The sequence below is a fragment of the Galeopterus variegatus genome, unplaced genomic scaffold, assembly GCF_000696425.1.
Source record: "Galeopterus variegatus unplaced genomic scaffold, G_variegatus-3.0.2 Scaffold3722, whole genome shotgun sequence".
NCBI lineage: Eukaryota > Metazoa > Chordata > Mammalia > Dermoptera > Cynocephalidae > Galeopterus > Galeopterus variegatus.
This window is the reverse complement of record NW_007729833.1, coordinates 108,594-120,306: the sequence shown is the minus strand read 5'-3', so window position 1 is coordinate 120,306 and position 11,713 is coordinate 108,594. Positions and strand designations below refer to the sequence as shown.

General features: G+C 39.3%; 1 long non-coding RNA gene across 1 annotated transcript; it reads right to left on the bottom strand.

The window, feature by feature from the left end:
* Nucleotides 1-7,735: 7,735 nt before the first annotated feature.
* LOC103601400 lies at nt 7,736-10,385 on the bottom strand. The gene is made up of 2 exons (XR_551453.1): nt 10,302-10,385; nt 7,736-8,996 (listed from the first exon to the last, which is right to left on the bottom strand). It is a non-coding gene; the product is annotated as an uncharacterized LOC103601400 (long non-coding RNA).
* Nucleotides 10,386-11,713: the final 1,328 nt, after the last annotated feature.

The following is an 11,713-nucleotide window of genomic DNA, read 5'->3' as shown; positions in this document are numbered from 1 at the left end:
TTGAGAAGCAGAGAGCATTTTCAGAAGAAAAATCTAATGGTGCTGAGAAGACTAGTACAAAGGAAAGGAATTATCAAGAGAAGGGGGAAAAGGTCCTGAGGGCATTGCAGAAGCCTCTGGGGCCAACTCTATCATTTCAGGCCCACATGCCTGGGGAGACAGAATGGTCTTGGGGAACAGGCCTGAGATGCACTCCACGGGCTTGCTGCCCAGGACCACCTCAGGAAGCTGCTCCCCACATCAGCACCCCAGCTGCTTTGGCTGCTTTGGCTTCTTTGGCTGCTCCAGCTGTGGCTAAATTGGGCCCAGGTGTGGCTGGATGCACAGCTTTGGAAGACATAAGCCAGAAACGTTGGCGGCCTCCACGTGGTATTAGGTCTGCAGACTTGCACACTGCCAGAGCTGGGAAGGCTTGGGAGCCTCCACCCCCATTTCAAAGGATGTATGGAAAAGTCTGGGTGTCCAGGAAGAAATCTGTCATAGGAGCAGAGTCACCACAGACAGCCTTTGCTAAAGCAATACCAAGTGGAAACGTGGGGTCAGAGTTGCAGCAGAGAAACCCCAACAGTGCCATGCCTAGTGGAGCTGTGAGAGTGGGACCACCATGGGGACCCAAGTTACCAGAGTAGAACGCCAGCCTGGGAGAGCTAGTGTGGCCTGAGACCAGGAAAGCCATAGGAGCAGAGCTGCCCAAAGACATGAGTACCCAAACCCCACACCAGCGTGCAGAGGATATCGAACGGGGAGTCAAGGTACCTGATTAGCCAGCTTTGAGGTTTAATGCCTGCCCTGCTGGGTTTTGGACTTGTTTGGGACCTGTTACACCTTTCTTTTGCCCTATATCTCCCATTTTGAATGGGAATATGTACCCTATGCTTTTCCCAACATTGTATCTTGGAAGTAGAAAACTTGTTTTGAATTTCACAGATTGGACTTCAAACTTTGGACTTTTGAGTTGAAACAAGTTAAGACTTTGGGGATGAAATGAAAGTATTTGTATATTAAAAAGACATGAGTTTTGGGGGGCCAGGGGCAGAATGTAGTGGATTGAATTATGTCCTTCCAAAACTCCCTGAAGGTTGAATTGTGTCCCCCAAGTTTTATGTATTAGAAACTTGGCCCTCACTGTGACTGTTAAGAAGGTGGGAAATCCTACTATGGTAATTGGAAAGTGGGGCCTTGAAGAGGTGATTGGATTGTAGGACGATGCCATAGTGAATGGATTAAAAACGGTGGTCAGGGGCGTGGTTCTGAGGACTTTAAAAGAGGAGGAGGGGCCGGCCCCATGGTGCACTTGGGAGAGTGCGGCACTTGGGAGTGCAGTGGCGCTCCCGCCGTGGGTTCGGATCCTATATAGGGATGGCAGGTGCGCTCACTGGCTGAGCGCGGTGCAGGTGACACCAAGCCAAGGGTTGCGATCCCCTTACCGGTCCCCCCCCCCCCAAAAAAAAACCAAAAAAAAAAAAAAAAGAAGAGGAGAGTCTGTCTCTCTCTCTCTGCTCTCTCTACTTCCACTGTCTTGCAATGTGAGACCCCTGGGTCACTGTTGCCACCACTAGAAAGACTTTGGACTTCCCAGCCTCAGAAACAGTAACCAGTAAGTTTTGTTTTCTTTATAAATCACCCAGTTTCAAGTATTTTTGTTATAAGCAACAGAAATGGACTAATACAAAAATATAACTATCGTGATGAGATTTAGGGATTATGAATATTGATCAGGTTTGGTATATGCTCTTATGGAAAATAATGACGGTAGGAAATGTTTTTGGTTTTATGTCGTATATATAAAAATAAAATGTATTGGCTTGGAAACCTTGCGTGAGCCCTGGGCAGTGACACAGTGTCTCTGCACTTGCATTTGGGAGAGGGGACTGAGTCAGGGACACACAGGGGACTTGTTTGGGGTCTCTCCTCACTGTGCACACTCATTCTGGCACATTCCTCACTCCCATGGCCTTTGTATTAGCCAAGTGCCCACGACTCCCAGCCCAGTCAGTTTCCCTCTTCTGAGAGCCTCCTGCCTATTTCATATCTGAACGCTACTCATCCACAATGGAAACTTTCATCCATTCCCTAAACCTGTTTCACCTCTGGTGTTCCCTGCTTTGGTAAATGGACTACTGGCCAGATGATAACAGAGCCCTGAATGTTCTTCAACACTTCTCTCTCTTTCAAATCCAATTCAATATCAAGACCAGTCGACTCCATTTTTCAAAACACCACTTCTATTTTTTTTTTTTTTTTTTGGCAGCTGGCTGGTATGGGGATCTGAACCCATGACATTGGTGTTATAAGGCTGCGCTCTAATCAGCTAACGGCCAGCCCTATTACTTTCTATTTCCTCTGTCACCTCTCAGAGCCCTAAACCTCTATCATTTTGTTGGGTTTTTGCAAAGGCGCCTTCCTATCCAGTCTCTTTGCTTACATGGCAGCCTTTCTCCACACTCTGTGTCACACTGCAGGCTGTGTGTCCCTCCCACTCCTGCTTAAAAACCTGGAGTGGCAATCTGGTCTTAAGATGCAGTGTGACATCACAGGAAGGTCTACAGGTCCTGCACAATCTGTTCTCTGCTTATTCTTCTGTCTTCACTCTGCCTTTCCCAGGTATGCTCCAAAGACCCTATCCTTCCAATCCTTCCAGTTTCTCAAACAACTGAGAGCTTGCCTGCCTCAGAGCCTTCCTGGGTTCTCTCCTCCCCCTTGGAACACCCTTACTGCCCCCGTGGTCTGGCTAATGCCCACTCTCCTGCCCCTGCCCCACCACTCTCCACATTATTTTTCAGATCTTGCTGTTGTAATTTTTCAGGGAAGCTGTTTCTGATTTTCCCTGAGTGAGTTAGGTGTCCCTATTGTTCTATCGTAGTCTTCATAGTTCCTTTGTAGCATTTATTAGCATTATGGTTAAGTACATATGTGTACAATTAAAAACAGACAACTCTCCTGCTATGTTGTAAAAACCTTGAGGACACAGAACCATGTCTGTTTTATTCATCATGATGTCTCCAGAGTTCCAGGCTTATATGTTGTATGTCTTCAGGAAACATCTGTGTGATGAAACGAGTGAAGATTTTAATACTTGTATGATCCATCTACATGCTGTCATGCACTGTTGTAATTTTTGTGCATCTGTCTATCACCTACTAAACTTTGAGCTCTGTAACATCAGAGACCATGTCTAAAGAATCTCTGTACTTCAGGCATCCAGCACAGTGTGCTACACACAGTAGGTGCTCAATATTGATTGCTAAAATCTTCCTTTTGATTCTGCAGCTGTAATTTTGGAAGTCTCCCCCTCCACGCCTGCTATGCCCTTCATGGGCTTCTAGCTCTATATTCTTTGTTTCACATCATGGCTAGTTGAAACCTTCTGGGGAGCAGCTAGGACTGGGGAAAAGCACAGAAAACAAGTCTGGCTGATAACTGCTCAATGTGTTATCCTCCCAGGCAGTACTTGTTTCTTAAAGGGGGCTGTGCCTTAGTTCAGAGGCCACAGACCAGCAGCCTGTGGGCCCCCACAGCCTCCTTTACCCCTGTCTGATTTGGCCTTCACAATATCCTAAATACTTTTGAATGGGATGCCAATATTCCAAAATTGGCAGATTTCAGGAAAAACAATTTCTCTTGAGCAATCAGAATATTGGATAACACGGATCTGCTATGCTTGCAGGGTGACGATGAGCTAAGCCAAAGAGAATTTGCCCCTTTAAGCACTAAGCCTGGTGCCTGACCTAGAATATGAGCTCAATGAATTTCTTACAAGTGGAATTAGGAAGCTCGCAAGAGGAAACAAACGCTATTCTGTCTGGCTTCTCACCTCTATTGATAGCTACTTTCACTTAAAAACAAATCCACAAACCCTGTTTATATGGCAAGGCCAAATGACTTTTAAATACTGTCTATTTTAGAAGATAAAATACTATGCTAATGTAAATGTCTAGTTTTTAATATATTCAATGTTATCTGTTTTTTAATGTTATTTTTCAATTCTAGTTTGAATATTAATTGCACATATAATGACTAATAAATTAAACCGTGATTTGAGGTCTTGATTATGTAAGGCAAAGTAAAATACTTATTTCTGTGATAATATACCTATAGACAGATATAGCATAATTATGTTTTCTATCTGTAATTCCACGGCCTTTCATAACTAGAAGCAAAGCTTAAACCAAGGCCTAATACTAGCACATATTCCTTCTGTTCTTCCACTGACCAACTCTGTGACATCTACATTCTATATTGCAGAGCACTTAACAAGTAACAAAGATAATCCTGCATAGTAAAAACGATGTTGAAAAGAACTTTCTTTTTTAGAAGTAAGCTGTTAGGAGGCAGAGGCTGGGTTGGGTATGTTCTATCCTTTGCTCAGCTGTCCAAAGGCTCAATCAATTGACAAAGTACAAAGACAGGAATACAGGAAATTTTCTGAAGGAACAAAATGATACATTCTTTTTTTTCCAGCATAATGTAGAAGAGAAGTGATGGTAGGTGTAATGACTATAATTTCATCAGCTATGATAAGTAAATAAATGCTTTTGAGCTATTTTAGTTTGGGCAGAATTGAAGAGAAAAAATTGTCATTATGTGGACAAATTTTATTTAAAAACATTATTCTAGTGTAATTCCTTATTCACAATGAAAGATGTCAGAGAAATTATGCCTTTAACTATAATAGAAAATATGAAGCTTTGAATCATCTCACCTCCCACGTTGAAATTCACCAAAACAGCATTCAAAAAGAACTTAGACTTAAAATTCTAGTGTGGGTGGTTAAGCGTTCATAGCACATTCTCACTGTTATTGTAAGTCAGCATTTGAATGTAATGAGAAAAAATGTTAATTTAAAGGAAATTAGAACTTTAAAATGACACTTTTAAAGTAGTTGTCAAGAATGACTAGTCACCAGAAATGACCAATGCATTCTTTCCAATTTTAAATAATTATAATCAAATGAAGGAGGCCATCTAAAGTTTATTTAAAACCTTACTTGCAGAACCAGAAGGCAGAGTTCAGGGTTACTTCGGCAGGTAAGAGTAAGGGAGGAGTTCTGGAGAGAAGAGAGCCACAGAGCAGAAGCTCCACATTCTGATACTCTGCCTAAGCCACTGGGTGATCTCTGAACTATGCATGTGTGAGGCAGGTTCAATCCTTCCAGCTAAGGCTAAAGGAACTAAATGAGATTTTAGATACTCCCCATGACAGAAGAGACAAAGTATAGAGGATACAGTCAAAACAACTTCCTGTTAAAACAAGCAAGCAAAGAACTCCAGGATCAAGAATCTCTACATTGTATTTTTTGAATGTCTAGGATATAATACAAAATTACCAGACATTTAAGAAATAGGTAAATGGGAGTCATAATCAAAAGAAAAGAGAAAGTCAATGAAGAGTAACTCCAAGATGATCCAGATGTTGGAATCAGCCTAGTTTCAAGGTAGCTCTTATAACTGTTGCTCAAAATATAAAGCAAAACATGCCCGTCACAAAGAAACAGGAAATTTGATTAGAGAAATAAATATTATTAGTAAAAAAACAAATAGAAATTTGAGAACTTAGAAAATTATGAAATAAAGAAATCACTGGATTAGTGCAGTTGGTTAGAATACGGTGTTATAATACCAAGGTCATGGGATTGGATCCCCATACTGGTCAGCTGTCCAAAAAAAAAAAATCACTGGATGGTTTTAACAGAAGGTTGGAGGTGACAGAAGAAAGAATCAGGGAATATGGAAGATAGATCAATAGAATTTATTCAATCTGAAGGTCAAAGAGAAAAAATAATAATAAAAGGACAAAGCTTTAGTGAACTGTGTATAATATCAAAAGGTCTAATACGTATTTAATGAGAGAACAAGAGAAACAGAGAGAATGGGAAGAAAAATAATTGGAGAAATAATGGCCCCAAATTTTCCTGGTGAAAACAGATTATAAAAGCTCAAAAAATCCTAGAAGGATAAAGATGAAGAAGATCATGTCTAGTAACATCATAATCTGCTGAAAACCAAAAACAAAGAGAAATTCTTTAAAGCAGAGAAAAATGGCAAATGACATATAGGAAAATATAAAGGGGAGCAAAGATTTGAAAGACCTCTGACTGCTCATCACAAACAAATGAAGACATGTAAAGACAACTTTTTACATAACAAATATCTTGGGGGCTGGCCAGTTAGCTCACTTGGGAGAGCATGGTGCCGGTAACAACAAGGTCACAGTTTCGGATCCTCATACTGGCCAGCTGCCCCAAATAAAATAAAATTGTGTATTTAACAAACATCTCTTGTAGACAGCAGATGGCTAAGACTTGCTTTTTAATCCATTCTGGCAATCTCTTCTTTTTAAAGAGAGTGTTTAGTTATGAACATTTAATGTAATTATTAATATAGTCGGATTAAGGCCTCCCATTTTACTATTTGTTTCCTCTATGCTTCATCTATAACTTTCATCTATAACCCCTTTTGGAAATTCTTTATATAAAAAATATAGGAGAGCAAGATAAAAATAATTGCAAAAATATGAGTAAGATCTGATTATTAGATAAAAGTGTTATATCGGTGTTAACATCCTGATTTTGATAATTGTATTGTGGCTAAGAGAATATCTATATTGAAGCTCCAGTAGCACAATCGGTTAGTGCACGGTACTTATATGAGAATATCTATATTGTTTGGACATGTACAGTGATGTACATAGGGGTAATTGTATTGTGGCTAAGAGAATATCTATATTGAAGCTCCAGTAGCACAATCGGTTAGTGCGCGGTACTTATATGAGAATATCTATATTGTTTGGACATGTACAGTGATGTACATAGGGGTAAAATGGCTTCACGTTTGCAATTATTTCAAATGGCTCAGAAAAAAATATACATAAAACCATAATGAAAATATGGAAAAATGTGGACAATTATAGAATCTGGGTGCAGGATACACTGAAGTTTTTTGTACTTTTAATTTTATTGTAAGTCTAAAATTATTTCAAAATAAAAAGTTATAAAGCAAAAAGAGAGGTCAGAAATTAAGCTCTCTAAATTCCAGTGGACTTTGAATGACTAGACTGTAAGAAGGAAATTAAACCTAGTATTCTTCTTGCACTTTTTTCCTAATTAGGGAAAACACATCATTGATCACAAATTCAAAAGTTCTTGAATCCGGTGCCCATCTGTCCTGTTGGAATGGAGCTCCTGCAAGATTTTTAGCTTGAAATGGGTGAGAGAAGTAGTAAAGGAAAATTCAAAATTAGTTACTCTAAGACAGAACAAGAGGATTACTTGGGAATGAGAGAATACACTACAAGATATCATTCACTGCTCTTGGCACTGGAAGAGAAAGACTTTTAAATTCCTGCCTGAAGATGCAACGTAACACAGAGCAGTGGTTTCCAGACTTTCCTCCACATTGGAATCACCTGAGGATCATTAAAAATACTGATGTATGGGTTCCTCTCCTTCTGCTGTTACCTGGGTGTTGGGATTTTTAAAAGTTCCTGAGGTGATTCTAATGTGCAGCAACTTGGAAACCACTGGTGTAGAGATACCAGCATGCTGAATGAATTCTACTTCAAATCCAGACTCCAGATCTTACCACTTGAATAAACTGGGCAAAATATGTCATCTCCTTGGGCCTTAATTTCCTTAGCTCTCAGGTAGGAATGAGAACATCATTATTAGAGTTGTCGGCAGCAAAATGACAATATATACAGAGCACTTAGCACAGTGCTTAGCACATAGTAGACAATATATGGCAATATTTGTTACTTTAATTTTCTGTTAACTTTTTTTCTTCATTTATAAATAGATAAGAAATGTTCTACAAATCATTTCTTAAAGAGGAATCATTAGGAATCAACTTATTTGTGCTGCTGAGGTATGTATAACGCAGTCCCAAGTTGGGATCCTTGTTGTTCTGAGGTTGAGGTCCCTCCTCTTTTCCTCTCTAGGAGGAAAAGTCCAGTTACAGGAAGATGGAACCTCCTGGCAGTGAAGGCAGAGGTCACAACACATCCTTGGTTGGTACTATTACATCTTAAATCTCCACAGAGAATGGCAGATGTCATATTGTCCCTGCACTTCCTTTTACCTCATTGATTGGATGTATTAAAATTATGTAACCAAATTTATAAAGATGAATTCAATCATATTCTGTTGAGATAACCTAATTAAGCTATTGGATTCCTACCCTGTATCCATTTCCTCCCTTCCTTCCCAATTCTTACACCGTTCATGCCAAGTACTCAGCTCAGTATCGTAGGCAATGTTGATACTTTCCCAAGATCCAGTTGGGCTTTGGAGGTCTAAAGGCAATCCAGTGCCTGGCTCAAGATGGACATGTCAGCAGCCCATTCTGGATGCCTGTGGGGGGCTTTTGGGAAGTTTTCTCTCTCTCAAGAGAAAATCGTAAGAATTTTCTTTCTCTTTTCTTCCTGGGGCATAATATGTGCCTTGTGGTATGCTTTCAACTATTCCATGTTGCAACATCATTTTCAAACAAGATACATTTTTAATTTGCATAACTTTCTAGAGTTTTCAAATGTTTTTACATTAGTGACCCTGTTAACACTCAAAGTCTTTGAAGTGGATATTGTCATCATCATCATCATTCCCATTTTTACTAAGAAACTGAGGCTCAGAAAGTTTAGGTGACACCACAGTAAAGGATGAAACTGAAACAAGAAATCATGTCTATTTGATTCCCAGCCCAGTATTTTTTTCTATAGAGATAGTCATTAATGCTCTTCACCAACTGTTTTCATTTCTCCCCTGACACGTGCCAGGATGGCACCTCCCCATCATTTTGAAGTCAGTTGTGGCCATGTGGGTTGCCTGTTCCCATGAAATATGAACAGATGAGGTGTATTTTACTTCTGGGCCAAAGCTTTAGTAAGAATCAGTACGTTTGTTGTCTTCTCTCCCCTTCTAGTCCAGACAGCAGGGGTTCTGTGAGCCTGGGTTCCTTAGACAGGAGATGTAGAGTGTAGCATCCAGCAACATTGTGGCGAACCTATAGTGGGAATCAAGGATGAACATTTGTTGTTATAAACCACTAAGATTTCAGATGTTTGCTAACAGCATAACTTAGCCTTCCCTAACTGATACGTTCATAAAGTGGCTATACCACTTTCTGTGTTTTTAAGTTACAAGAATTTATTTTTCCATTAGATACCTCCATTCTGAATTTTTTTCTTATGAACTTTTGTAAATTTTGTCCAGAAATATAGTTAGCTAATTAGACATACAATTTCTATAGTTCTCATTAAAACAGGTTTTATATTCAGGCTAACAGAACCATAACTCCTGAGAGCCCTGCCCTATATGATACAAGACAAATGTACATCAATTTTTCTCAGTGGCTTGAATCCTAGACATTCTGTTTTTTATTATTTTTTGGCGGCTGTCCGGTTCAGGGATCTGCATCCTTGATCTTGGTGTTAAAAGGCCACACACTCTAACCAACTGAGCTAACTAGCCAGCCATTCTCTGTAGGTTCTAAAACAGTGCCTTGATATGGAAAAGATGACATGAGGGTGAAGTTCTAGTGCCTTATTTGTGAAGCATCTTACTCCTCCCTGGAGCCTCTGTTGGGACTACACTCAGGCCACAGCACCAGAACAGCAGGAGCAGCACGTGTGTGAGAGTAACTTTCAGACGTCAGAAAGAGAGAAATAGTCACCAGAGCTACACACAGAGATGGAATCAGAGAACATGACATCATTTCTTTGAGCCTCATTTTTCTCATCTATAAAATGGAAATAATATCTGTATTTAGTTTGTTTATAAGAATTCTTTGAGATAGGTCTGGCCAGTTAGCTCAGTTACTTACAGTGTGGTATTGTAACACTACAGTCAAGGGTTCAGAGTCCCATACCAGCCAGCCACAAAAACAAAACAAAAACAAAAACAAAAAACCCACCATTACCAAAAAACCAAAAGAATTCTTTGAGGTAATGTATTTAAGGTTTGTAGAATAATGCCTGGCAATTATTTAGTAGTTGATATATTTTAATTTCTTTTGTATGTTTTCCTTTTAATTTTTCAATCTGCTATTGTAAACAGAGTTTAGAATTCGTAATCCAATGGAAAAAAAAATCACATATAACTAGAAAAAGATGTAAATCTATTGACTGCCTTATTTTCTCAAATGTGATAGTACATACATTTTTTACTTATCAAGTTTGAAAATCTTTGCTCCGAGTTTTTCCTTTATAACTTTCTTAGACTGCAACTGTGGTAGATTTGGAAGTAACACTTCTGTTTCATTTAGGTTGCTTCATGGTACAAGTAAAAAGAATACCTGACTTAAACTTACTTAAAACAATGAATTTTTTTCTGGCTACTGTAAGTGGAAGTCCATAGCAGGGCTGGCTTTGAGCAAGGCTTGACCCAGTGCTCTCTGCCTTCACCATGAGTCTGTATCGTTCATGTCAAGCGTAAGTTAGTCGAGAGAGAGAGAGAGAGAGAGAGAGAACACGAGAACTTGGTATGAATTTCATCATTAGAATCAGAAAATCAGTCCTTAATTAGACCAATGGAACCTCTCAATTGGAAATGAAGTCAAATTGACTTCCTTAACATCACATTACAATGCAAAGGGCCTGTCTCAACAACTCCAAATACACAAAAAACTCAAAATGGAACTGAAAAATAAACTCAGATTTTACTTTCCCACTTAAAGGAAAAAGATAAACTGTTAACTAAACCCCCAAGGTAAGAAAGGTAGTAAGATATATCACCCAAAAACCAACAGAATGTCTGTGTGGGGAATTGCCTAGCTACTGTTATTGTGAAGAAGCTTAACACCTTGTCATACAAGACTAACACTGTTGAAATAAGTATTAAAAATTGTATTAAGTTCTAAATTTTAAGATAAAATTTAGGTAAACTTCAAATAAACTTTTTAAAGACAGAATCTAGTTTTATTTATCTTCTACATGACAGGTAGCCAATAAATGTCAGTTAATGGAATAAATATAACATTGACAGGCTGGTCACCTATTCTGAGGAAATTGTTTTCTACATCTTTCTCTTGAACTTTTAATTAACAATCACAAAACTGAGTCAGCATGCTAGAGTGGAAAAGGTTGACTCGAGTTTAAAGCTGAGTTCCACTTTTACTAGCTGCCTGATCTTGGCACAGTTACTTGACTCTTCTAAACTGCAGTTCCCTATTGTGGATATTAGAATTCATGTGGTTTACAATGAGATTTCAACCAGATAATATGTATTAAAGATCTCTATAAACTGTGTGTTAAGAAGTAAGGGATTATTGCTAGAATGTATCCTGATTTAAAATGAATTATGCTGGAATTGGCCTTGAGAGATGCCTATCTTCAGGACATTATTATTATTATTTCCGACCGGTAAGGGGATCGCAACCCTCAGCACGGTGTGGTCTCCACCACGCTCAGCCAGTGAGGGCACCGGGCCATCCCTATATAGGATCCCAACCTGTGGCCTTGGCGCTACCAGCGCTGCACTCTCCCGAGTCAGCCACGGGCCGGCCCAGGACATTATTTCTTAATCCAATTTATTTAGTTATCTTTCTACATATACATCTGATCATATAACAGCCCGTTACAGTGTTGCCCTATGCCTGTGAAAAAAAGTCAAAACTATTTAGCAAGGCCTTTCTTCAGTCTGACTCCAAGTCGGTTATCACTAGGTCTTTGTCGCGCACTTATCAAGCTGTGATGTATTTGCTCGTCTGCGTAGGCTTTCCCT